Source organism: Corvus moneduloides, chromosome 10 (genome assembly GCF_009650955.1).
Source record: "Corvus moneduloides isolate bCorMon1 chromosome 10, bCorMon1.pri, whole genome shotgun sequence".
Classification (NCBI taxonomy): Eukaryota; Metazoa; Chordata; class Aves; order Passeriformes; family Corvidae; genus Corvus; species Corvus moneduloides.
In genome coordinates, this window is record NC_045485.1 from 8741834 (window position 1) to 8754190 (window position 12357).

Consider the following 12357-nt stretch of genomic DNA (forward strand, 5'->3'; position numbering starts at 1 on the left):
TAGTCCATACCATGTGACATCAGCTCAGATATATCAGCTAAGGGAGAGAGGAGGAAGTGGGGGTATTTGTGAGTTTTTGATGTTTGCTTTCTGGAGGAACTGTTATGCATGCTGAAGCTCTGCTTGCTGGGAAGTGTCTGAACATCACTGTTAATAGGAAGTAGAGGCTGATTTTTTTTTCTCTTTAGCTTTTGCACATGCAGATCTCTGCTTATTCCTTTCTTTTACTGTAATAAAACTGCCTTATCTCACCCTGCTGGTTGTGCTCTATCTTATTCTCTCCCCTGTCCCAGTGGGAAAGAGAGTGATAGAGTGACTTAGTGGGCACCTGGCACCCAGCCAGGGTCAACCCACTACAGATGGTAACAGAAATTCTCTGACTTGTAGAGGAAGGGGGTTTACTCATGCTGGTTTTAATGCAGCAGTGGGGAAAAGGGGGATCTGGCTTCACTCTGGAGCTGGCCATCACTGCCCAGATGAATCTCTAATGTCTGTCAGGGGCCCTGGCTGATGCTTAGTCCTATAGCCCAGCAAGAGGTTTCCTGAGCTAGGTCCGGAAACCTATAAAGGTGTTGGGATTGGGTTGTTAGTAAATACAATATATCTTTTTGTTTTGGTATGCAAGTATTTTTATTTAACGGGCAATAATATTGCATGGGGACCTAGCAATTAATTTAAAAACCCCAACCTCATAAAACAGTTTAACAGAAAAAAGTCCCATAGATGTGTTAAGAGCATTTTTGTTTTGTTTTCCTTTTTGCAAGGTCTTTGTTTCTAAGACCTTGTCTGCAGCGGACTTTTAGTCTCTGCTTGGATTGTAGCAGTGATGCAAACTGCTGGTGCAGATGTGCTGCCACTAAATACACAATGGCTGGAGCAGCAAATACACACTGCAAGTGCAGAGTATGGAGGGAAGAAGGGAAAGGAGTGTGCATGGGCAGGCTGTGAAGTGTAGAGTCCAGTGGTAGTTTCTGGTGGTGCATTTGTTTAATTTTGCTCAGGAGGTGAGTAAGAGAGAAGGCAAACAACCACCACCAGAAAGCATGGTGGTGCCAGGCAGGCAGTACAACAAATGGTGCAGTCACCTGCCCTCCCACAGGCAGGGATGTCAGGCACTGGCATGCAGGGGAGTGTCTGAAGTGAGGCTGCTGTGCCTCTGCTGAAGCAAACAGGCACACAGGGCATGTCAGCCTCCCAGGTATTTACCCACATACCTCCGGCCAGTCTGTGAATTCTTCAGTTCAGCAGCAGCCAACACCCACTGAAGCCAACAGCAGCCTGCCTCAAGTGAGAGGGATGTGATTTTGCTTTTTAGTTACCAAGTATTACATCTAATTGAACCTGCTGCAGGGGAGAAAGGCTGATCTTAAGCTGATAATTCCTTGTTTAGATGTGACTTAAAATAACTGGCTTTGGGGAGCAGGAGTGCCTCCACTGATCCCAATGAGAATTGTCATCCTGCCAACACTGGCTGCAGGTCCCAGAATTACCACTGCCAATGACAGCAAAGGCCCACTGTCCTGTGTTCCTCATCACCCACTGAAGGACTGACTGAAAATCAGGAGCAAGAGCTGCTCAGAGCCACCAAGGCCTGAAGAAGCTGGCTCAGTTTTAACTCCCCTCCCTGTCTCATTTGAGCAGAAGCTGTCAGCCACCTCATAGCCAGGCTAAGGGGCCTGGAATGCAGCTGGTGAGAGGTGATCACCAAACCTGTGATGTAGAGAGGCTGTTACCACAAGTAGTGCTGATGAAACAGGATACACATGCATGAACTTCCCATTTTTTTATATATATCTGGCTTTCTGCAAATAACTTGTCAGTTCAGGACATCCATAACTAGCTCATACTGCCAAACTTCGAAATTTTAGCTCACGATGGAAAAATAAAGGCACATAGTGGGAGGTGTCACTAAAAGCAAGTGATGAATCCTGGCACCATCAGCATTTTGGATGATGTGAACACATTTCCATGCACTCAAGAGCGAGTGATCTGTATCCTTATTATTCATTATCACATATCTAACCATAACTATGTTTTCTGTTACATGGCAGCAGAAGTATGCATGTTGTTTTTCAAGTATGAAAAGGCCTTTTCCTTGTGGCTGGAGTCCCACATGCTAATTTGCCAGCTGCTAGACTTTGATCCTAGTCTAGCACAACTGCTGTGAGATCAAGGGCTGTGTTCCACTTACCACAACAAGCACTGGGGACGATGGAGAGCAAGGGCTACAGCTGAGTTGTGTGATGTTGTGAGTTACATGCTGGCAACAGCCTGCTCCAGATAAAGTTGTATTTGATGTCTACAGCTCTTGCAGAAAGGGAAAAACCAGAACTTTCAGGGGACCCAAATATTTAATTCAACAGGAAAACTACCTGTGTTTTGGCCTGCCCTTCCCCAGTGCCAGCTCTGTTGAGGTCTTGTTGAAATACGACATCTTCTTGAAATACCAGTGGCAGTTCTCCTGCCTGCATTTCCAGCTGGCCACAGCTGGGCTGCCCTGCAGCTGGCACCTCAAACATGACTTTTTTGGGACTTAGGTTAGCCAATCCCCTATATATAGCCATAGCATATATGTATCTCCTAAACCAAGGACTGGGTTCTGTAGGCAATAAGTGTCTCTTGAAAGCCCCACTGCAAGCCTCAATCTAAAAAAAGAAAACAAAAAACACCTTTACCTGCATTACAGAAAACTAAAAAAATATTAATAGCAAATCTAAGATTCATCCTTCTGGATTCAAAGACTGTCATGACTTCAGACTTTGTTTATAGAAACTGATGTCTTATTTGCTGGGATTTTTTAAGGTGAAGATGAGTTTTTCTTTTGTACTTGTCTCTGGCAAACAAAACATAGGAAAACTGTGGGCTTCCCCAAGACTGACTCTGAGGGCTAGAAGAGCTTTGGGAGTGGTGTTTTCAGGAGGCTGGGAGATCATTTGATTCCTTAGAATTGAGAGTGGCTGTTTAGTATTCCTCTAGGCAAAAGACATTATTAAATATAATATCAAATTATTAAATAAGGGTGATCGGGTGTATACTTGTTCCACACTGCATGATTGTGTTTGCAGAAAAGTACCAATGAATTTCTAAAATCAAACTGCAAGCTGGATTTTTTCCTCACTTAAAAAATAACTGCTCCTTTCATGGTATAATGACCATGATGTTGATTGTTACCTTCAGTGCTGGGTACTGAGGAAGGGATGGATGGAGTAATAAAAAAGTATAAAAGGCTTCATGAATTAGCGTTGCGAGCCGCTAAGTATAGAAATAAAAATGGATCGGTTAAACATCTTTTTTCCAGGAGTTTTGTCCTTTCAGATAGTCAGAGGAAACTTAATATTGCTATAAAATCTGGAATCTCAAGTCAAATAAGGAAGTAGTAAGGAGAGTTGAAAGCATTTTAAAGTAAGTTTCTTAATAAATATTAGTTCTTAATGGTTTGTATAATGTTTTGTTTGCCTCAGATGGAACAAAGCAAATAACACCTTCTTCTAGCTGATCCTATCCTGAAGGTATTGAGATTTCACACGTTGATTTGTTATTCCACAGTATACTTTCAGTAGCAACATCCATTATTCACCACCACCTTTATATCACAGTAATTACAGTGTCAGCTGAGTAGTCTATTTGTCTATTGCAGACTTAATAAGTTGAAAAAATCGTGCTCTAATGTATTCTAAGAATACTGGACACTAAACCAGCCCTATAGTTTCCAGACACATACGTCAAAAGACACATACCAAATTTCTAACACATCCACATACCTCAAAACTATTGCTTTATTTTTTAACATAAGAGATGAAATAGAACTTTAAGTGTGTAATGACTCAATGTTTATCAGGCCTGAGATTTTGCATCCATGCATCTTTGCAAATAACTCACAAGACTTTTATCTAGGTCTCCAGAAAACATCATTCATTTCTGCTTGTTTACGTAAGAAGCAATTACTGCCAAACCCTTCCCTGGTGAACAGCAATACCTTGCTTCAAGCAAAAACAATGCTGCTGCTGTGTTAACATCCTATTCTGGAAGAAAAGGGAGCTGACTCAGTGCATGCAGTCGAGCCCTCAGAGCTCTCTTACAGGAGCAAAACAGGTTATGTGAGAATATGACCTTGGTGAGCTGTGCTAATGACTGTGATTTAGAATTCCAGGCTTTTGTCTCAAGTAGAGAATTAGATGAGACAAAATGCCTTTAAAACAACCCAAATAGCACTAAGCAAAGTGCAGATACAATTAAAAAATTTACAGTGAGTAACTGGGTGATCTCCAGCTAAAGTATGCTCAGTTTTTCCCAAGCTGGGATGTGTGGGAGCTTACTGTACTAAACCCACAGAATATGTGGTATTCAAGGAGGTCCCTTGAATACCTGTGCTGTGGTGGTGCTGGCTGACAGCACAGAAACAAAATGCTCCTTGTCCACTCCCACTGTGGAGCATACTGGCCCAGTAACTTAACTGACTGGCAAAGACCAGCCCCAAATGTATTTTGTGAGTGATTTGTAGTTTGTGAGGATAAATTCATTTTCATTGTCTTCCTGCCAAAGGTAACAACTAAAGAGATTGGGGTTAGAACTTCTTGGCATGGGCTGTTTCCAGAAAGGTCGTGCATCAGCATTCAGGAGCAAATGCTGCTTGAGCTCAAACTGGACCACCATTCAGAATATAAGATTTCTTTGAATTGTGGTGTTCTCCTGTGAATGTAGCCGAGTTTTTGTTTCCTATGTGAAAGATTTGGGAGATATCCCTTAAAAAACATTCACAGCACGTACAAAGCATTTGTTCTTTCCAATTTTTACACCCATTGCATATATTCTACTTTCATTTCTTGGAAATGCTCATGTCTTTGAAATATTAGAGGAGTGATGAGGTACAGAATGCAGTGTCTTGAGGAACACACATATGTTCCATTAGCTGAGAAGTGAATATTTTGGAGCGATGCAGATCATGGTCTGTGTGTTGTTAAGCAAGTGTGGTTGTACTCTTCCTCACACATAAACTGTCTTCCTTAATCTTAATCCTTCTAAGACCTTTCCTGTGTCAGGTGAGGACGAATGCTCCATGTGCTCCCAGCTATCACTGGCCTAGTTTCCCTAAAGCCAGACCACCCTATATCTGAACTCAGAGTTGTATCACTTTAATCATCAAAGAGATCACACTGTCTTCACTTACTTATGCCTTCATAGATTTACTTCAGAATAATGCCAAGGTGTAGGAGGATTGTAAAATCATACATTCATTATTGCACCTTCAGCTCTGAAATCCTGAATGGGACCTTACTCTTAAATCCTCCTGCCTTTATCCTATGCATAGTCTCTTTTTATTTTCTGTGTATTTTCTAATTGTACTTGTTACTGCAAGTTCTCAGTTCTATATGTTTCCTAATGCTTTCTAATATGTTTTTTAATATGTTTTCATGGTATAGAATGGAATGTTACTGTATGTAAGTATATTTGTATTTAATTTAGAATTTTTTTTAAATCAGTGATCTCTTTCTCTAGTGCTACAGTGGGATAGCCTTAAAATATATTGAATTTTTCAAGTACTATTATTGAATTATTGAATTTTACAATTACTTCATTTAACATACAATTATTTTCTTAGGCATATAAAACCCATCTGCTAGAGAAGTTCTGTTTCATAGTGTGTCGTTCCTGATACCAGATTTTGAATCACTGAGGAATTGCTATGAAGCAAAGGAGTATGTCCATCAGTCAAAACTTAAATCAGCCTCCTCTTATCATTGCTGAGGAGTGGTTTGGAGAGTGAGGGCTCCCTTAAGCAGTAGGTTGTGCAGACTGTCTGGTGCAATCACAAGGAACACTGTAAATGTAAAATTGAGCAGATCTGACATTCAGCTCAGCATTTCCCAGAAGAACCCATGGATGTGTAAGCCCCTGAATAATCCCTGTTTTGACACATGTACAAATGTTTTAATGAGGCTTTAAGGAAATAGTTCACTTTTTTCTCCACTCTGCTTGGCACATATCTGCTACTCCACTCCTGCGTAGCTGCAGTGTCTCCAAAGTGCTCTGCAGAAGGATGATGGACAAACGGCACTAAATAGAGCAAGCCTCAAAGCACTGCCTTGCAGGAACCAAGCAGTAGACAGCCTGGCACTGACCAGCTCAGCCTGCCAAATCAGACACCCCTGCTATAGCCCTGATTTCTTGAAGAATTCCCTAGCTAAGCTTACTGAAATTGGGATGGCTTCCTTTCCATGTCTCTGGCAGGAGAAAGATGTTGTTCCCTCCTTTATAGAACACACGGAAAGCCATTCTTTTGAAGTTTGACAATTTTATGGAAGCATTGCTGTACTATACTGCAAAGGAAATCCAAGTGTGTTCAATGAACTTAAGTTTTGCAGACTAAATTTCACGTGACTGATTTGTTATGCCAAAGTGAAATGAGATGCAACTATTAGGATGCAAGCAACCCCAAATTCAAAATCAGTTTTATGTATGAATCATAATGCTGTTTGAATAGTCATTCCCTGAGTGCACTAACAGCACCTTGGAGTCTGTGAGTCACAAAACATTAACACTTGTTTTTTACATAACAGACCCGGGACTTATTGCAATATCTTTCTTTTTAAAGTGTATACTCTAGTTTTGGCTTTTACACACCCCAGCTGTGAGGGGAAGTTCCACCACGAATGTGGTTTGCACAGAAGACAGGATAAATGGAAGATGTTTTCCCAGAATGTGTCTTGGGTACATTTGGGCACTCACCTAAGCCATGGCATTTCTCAAGCTGCCAAAGATGTGGTAGTTTACCTCAATTTTCTCAAATAACCCTAAACATCCCATCTGTACAAGAACCCAAATTTAAGCTTCTATTTTAGAAACCCTTGGCCACATTTGTTTTCTGGTTGAAGCCTTAGACAGCAAAACATTTTTGTTTTATGAAAACACTGCACAGTAGTTGACTAAACAAAACCCATTGAATAAAAGCAAACTATTCAAAGTCTTTGCAGCCTTCCCCTGGTAGAGTGGGAAAGCACTCGGATGGTTTTAGCCACTCACTGTCATGTTACAGGGTTTATAATTTGCCATCTCTATCTGTAACAGTACTTGTTTACCATGTTTATTTATTCAGAATTGAAGAAGAAAGCAAGTCTGTCTTGAGAAGGGGCCTTTCTCCATCCTTCTCAAATATCAGGTGCACACAGGGTAATCCAGCAAACCTGGTGAGTCTTACTAGGGTGGTCTAAAAAGCAAAAGGGTTCTGTGCTAGTGCTGCTTGAATGAAGAAACACTCTTAAACCTGTGCTGCACCAAGGTGGGAGGGGTGTTGGTGGGCTGGGCTGCAGCATGCCCAGCACATCCATGCCCATGGAGCAACACCTGGGCACACGGCAAGCTATGGGGGAGCCCAGTCTGCGCAGCTGCTGGGGTACAGTGTGGAAGGCTCAGACATGGACTTAGGCCTGGGCTTGGATGTTTTTAAGGTCTATTTGATGATTAAATTGTATTGTGAGATTCCCAGGATACCACTGTCTTTGGAGCCCATAGGAATGAACGTTTTTCTGCAGGTTTGAGACACCATTCATTGTTTGATCATTTGATTCCTCTTGGCTGCCTTTGACACTTCAGCTCCACTGTAACGTTTCACTGGCCTAGAAAACAACAGGCAGCTTTTGAGCAAGAAAGTTCAGGAGCAGAAATAAATTCTATTTTTAATCCTTCCTCTGATTTTCCATGGGTGACATAGTTTCTCATGGCATGGCAGTTCCAGGGTGTGGCAGTGTTGCCGAATGTGCCTTGCAGCTTGTTTTACAGATTTAACCCGTTTATATGCTTTCCCCTAATTAGAAATTTCAGGTTTGAGGGGTTATCCTACTATTAATACCTGAATGACACTGATTTATCTCTGCGGGTTGGCAACAGATCTGTAGGATGAGAAAATACAAGCTTGGAATTTAAAGAAGTACTTTAAGCATTAACAAAGCTGAGCCTGTGTCAAGTGGTGATAAATTTTCCACTATACCCTTGATCACCTTATTATTAATGCCATCAATCTCTCTGTGAAAAGTGGCTCTGGGCATGCCCATATGACCAAGTGTTCTACTAAATAATTAATCATTGGGGCATGTTGCCAGAGTTTGCTGTTTTCCAATTTAATCTTAGCAACTTACTCATTTGTTTCTTTATTTGGATACAGAAAGCTTCACAGATAAAAATGAGTCAAATGTACTGATATGTACATGAGGACTATTTAGCATTGAAACCTCATGTTGCTTGCTCTAGAAATGTTTTTCCATCTTTTGAAGCAACACCCCAAAATTAACAGCTGTGAGAATGATCACTTCAGGAACACAAGCTGTTTGTGCTGCCAGAACCTGCATCCCAACTGGCTCTCCCTGCCCCTTCAGTAGTAGCTCAGCCCTCTCTATGCTTAAAAGGGCATTCAAAATGCCACACTAGCAGGATATCTTTAGAAATAAATTATTACAATGTCAGTTTGATTGCTTAATTAAAAATGACCATGAATATGAATCCCTTTGTTGAACAGGTTATTGTCTGTAGCTAAAACAAAATAATTCTAAGCAAACCATTTAAAAATGTTATCTTCTCTTTAGTTACAATTAATTTCATTTAGACTAACACTGTATTAACTTGTAGCATTCAATTATTTAATGAGCCATGAAGAAAGTTTTCTAATTATAGAGTCATTCATTTTTCACAGGTTTGAAGGTGTACAATGAAATATATTCTGTTGAGACCATGAGCCTTTGTCCTACTCAAGCCCTTAATGGTCTCTGTTATTTCACATAAGAAGTCAATTTGATTTTAGTTTAAACATATATACTGTCCTGTACTCCTTAATTTTGTGTCCCTCCAAGGATTTTTAGTTGAAAGCTCTCACATCTGTTATATCTGTGACACTGTTGGGTGTCACACCCTCTAGCTTCTTCCCAAGAATCAGTGGGCAGCAGCCTGTTCATGAAAGAGTAACGGCAACCTTTCACACATATTTACCCATTCATAGACTCTCCTCTTTCAGTGTGGCTCGTGGTTTTGTTTTTATTAATTCCTCCTGGATATTAGCTAGAATTGGCCAAATATAACATTGGCTTGCTGTTCTCTTTCCTGATGAGTCAGTTGACTGTACTTCCAAATCAGTATTTTCATAAGATCACTTGCAATCTTCCCTGCTATTTACTGCTTGCTATTCATCCTCCGTTGTTGAACAAAACATATGGCAGTGTTTTTTTTCCTCTTGACTGAATGCCTGAAACTTTTTTAAAGGGAAAGTGAGAATAGTTAATGAGCTTCTCCTTCTGCAAATAAAAAAGAACCAAGCCAAACAAGTATTTGTGAATATTAGGAACAGCCATGAATGTTTTCCCAGATACTCCTTCCCTGCCTGAATTCTCTAGGGTGATACAACTACTTCTTTCCTGCCTTTAAGTGTGCTGTTGTGCCTTTTAAATGAAAATATAAAGAAGCTACTATTTCAATTTCCTATCATTATGCATAACTTGTGTAGGAAAGGCCGCTGTCCCCCGCAGTCACTAGTGTAGTGTCTTGTGCAGGTTAAATTTCCAAATATAAACATATGTTATCCATAATTTTATTGGTGACTCTTACATGTACCATCTATCCCCAAATTCTTTGGTTTGTCCATGGGATACTCAGCATAGACTCGTGCAGCATAAGTGCTAAAGTGACACATGACACCAGTATCTTCCAAAGCTCTCCTCTGTAAAATCTACATTTAAGCAAAAGGTGTGGTAATATCCCTAATATCATGAAAAGCTTTACTTCTGCTGTATGTAAACATAAGGAATCTGTGAAGAACCTCATGAAAATACTGCATACATGTAAGAATCTTTAAATCTGCATGTTGTTGTTTGTGTATATATGTATACTTTCTTAAGCCTTAGATGTCTGTAAAGTTGAAGTTGCTTTATCACTGTCGGCTGCAGTTGATGTTTCACTTCTGATGCTGAGCTGAATTAGGAGCCATCAGCTCCTCATTTACCCTGAGGACTGTCAGGGATACAGCCAATAGCTGTGTCTATTTGGAATATAATATAAAAATATATTCCATATATTTATATATTTATAAATATATAATATAAAAATACCCAGTTACACAGTTAGTGTTTGGATTTCAAATGACTGAAAAGTTCAGGTAAACTTAAATTGATGCACCCTGTAATAAAGGTGAGGCTGAAATACAAAGTTTACAACAAACCTGTATTTGAAATTAAAGTGTCTTTGAAATCTCCTTTTCATAAAACTTGATAGTATTCAGATCTAGCAGTTTAATAAGGATCACATTTAATCCCAAGTTACAGATTCCAAGCATTTCTCAATGTGAGGATTTTGTCAAGGTGTTTTATGGCTCAGTTGCTGGTGATTACCCAGAAGTAAATAAGAGGAGAACATCCAACATGAGATCTGATGCTGAGCAGATCAGCTCTGTGCTGTCCAGTGCTTTATCTCCCATCTTCCTTTACATCAAATCACTTTTGTAGTTTTATCCTGAACCTTTCTTGCCTTGAAAGAAATGTGAAAGATGGTGTAACACAAATCAAGGACTCCTTTCCCTGTAGTAATGTTCACAACATATTTATTAACTTTACTCTGTCTCTACCAACATAAGTAAATCTTTTGGCAGACAACCCCTGAATTCCCTTCTGTTGCACAAATACCTGCATTTTCCATCTTTGAAAAATGAGTTTCTTCTCCTTCCATGTCTGTTTATCCTTTTTCACTTTTTTCCAGTCTGTGTGCAACTGTTTTAAATATGCCTCCATAGTCCTACCCATAATTCAGGTAGCATCCCATTTGCTCAAGCAGCTCATGACCTTTATAGCTCAGATAACTCCTATGGATAATGTTTTCCTGCTTTTCAGAACAGTCAGCAGCCATCTCCTGTGTTCCAGTTCTAAACACTCGGAAGTGTTTTTTTCCAGTAACTGAGGTGACTGACTCAGTTGGTCTTTGGATTAGAAGTATATACCCTGTTAATCTGCTCTTAGTGAGTACATTCCTATTCCCTGCCATTGAAGTAATTCTGCAGATGACTGGAGATGCAAACAGTGTTTCTTCCTCTGAATCGTGTCCGTGAGGGGAAGGAGGAAGGGCTGCAGGTGGGACACAGCCATGGGCGGTGGCAGCTGCACGGTTTATAAATAGCTCAAAGTAACTAACTGCTGATGATCTGTAGATACATCAGTGTCCAGGCTCCAGCCCTCAGCTCTGCAATCCTGCTTTCCCCTTTCCATGTGCTGTGTCCACAGACCCCTGGGCTGTTCAGCCCAAAGGCTGTGCCAGGGGCTTGACCTGCATGAACTGAGCGAAACAAACCTACCCTTGTGACAATGGTGGCTGTCACCACCGCAGAGGCCACCCCGGCACCCGCGGTAACTAAATCTTTCCTCTGGGCTTTGGAACCTTCTTCCCATTTGTTGTTTTTATTTCGCTTATCTTTGGGAGGTGCTCATTTGGTTTGTTTCAGTATTGTATTACGCTGGTTAAATGAAAACCTTTAATTCTGAAGGAACATTTGTAGGGCCCGAATGAGTCAATATTGGCAGAAGATCCTGAGGAATTATTAAAGAGGAACACAGCCTTGAGCAGCACTGACCAAAACCTTTCCAGGTGACGCCAGCTCAGGTTACAGTGCATGTCAAATGACTGCTCTCTGTTAGCCCTGCCAGTAGAGATCCAGGCCAGGAAGCTCTGCAGCAGCTGCCACGGGTGACACGCTTCTTTAACCCTCAGAACGGCAGCCTCGGGCCCTGCAGCGGCGCCGGCTCTTACAGCGACCCACGCCGGGCGGCTCTGGGACACGTTCATCCCGCTGCCGCGGTCATTCTGACCGGGACACTTGGCAAAAAGCATCCTCCAACGCGCCCCGGCAGCACACGGAGCATCGCGCACCGCCCGCGCGGTACGGGGGCCGCGGGAACGCCCGTGGGACCACGGCGTCAGCGACGGGCCCGGGGCCATTAAGAGGCTCCGTGATGGAGCGATCGGCACCCGGTCGGGTGCCCGCCAAGAGCGGATGCGCCGGGGCCGGGGCGCGGAAGGACGCGCTGCCGGCGCGGCCCCGCCCCTCGCCGGCCATTGGCCCCCGGCCCTGGTCCCGCCCCCCCCGCGGCTGACCTGTAGTAACCCCGTTCCGCGGGAGCCCGGCCCCGCGCGCCACCCGGCGCGGGCCAACCAGGAGGCGCCGTGGCGCATACGGAATGAGCGCGCGCGGCGGTGGCGGCGGGCGGTCCGGCCGTGGGTGAGCGCGGGCGCGCACTCGGGCGGTGCGCGGAGCGGGCGGTGCCGGCGCGGCGTCCCCGGGCCGGGGCTGGTGAGTGCGGGGCCGCGGGCCGGGGCGGGCTGCGGGGCCCTGAG

General features: G+C 42.6%; 1 protein-coding gene across 6 annotated transcripts in view; it reads left to right on the forward strand.

The window, feature by feature from the left end:
• Positions 1-12157: 12157 nt before the first annotated feature.
• ACSL3 (acyl-CoA synthetase long chain family member 3) overlaps positions 12158-12357 on the forward strand; it is a 51772-nt gene continuing 51572 nt past the window's right edge. For 3 of the 6 annotated variants that reach the window (XM_032119344.1, XM_032119348.1, XM_032119349.1), the window contains exon 1: positions 12226-12313. The gene's annotated coding sequence lies outside the window, so the exon portion shown is untranslated. Of the gene's footprint in view, positions 12314-12357 lie in introns of all 6 variants that reach the window. The other 3 variants (XM_032119347.1, XM_032119345.1, XM_032119346.1) reach the window with 3 other exon arrangements.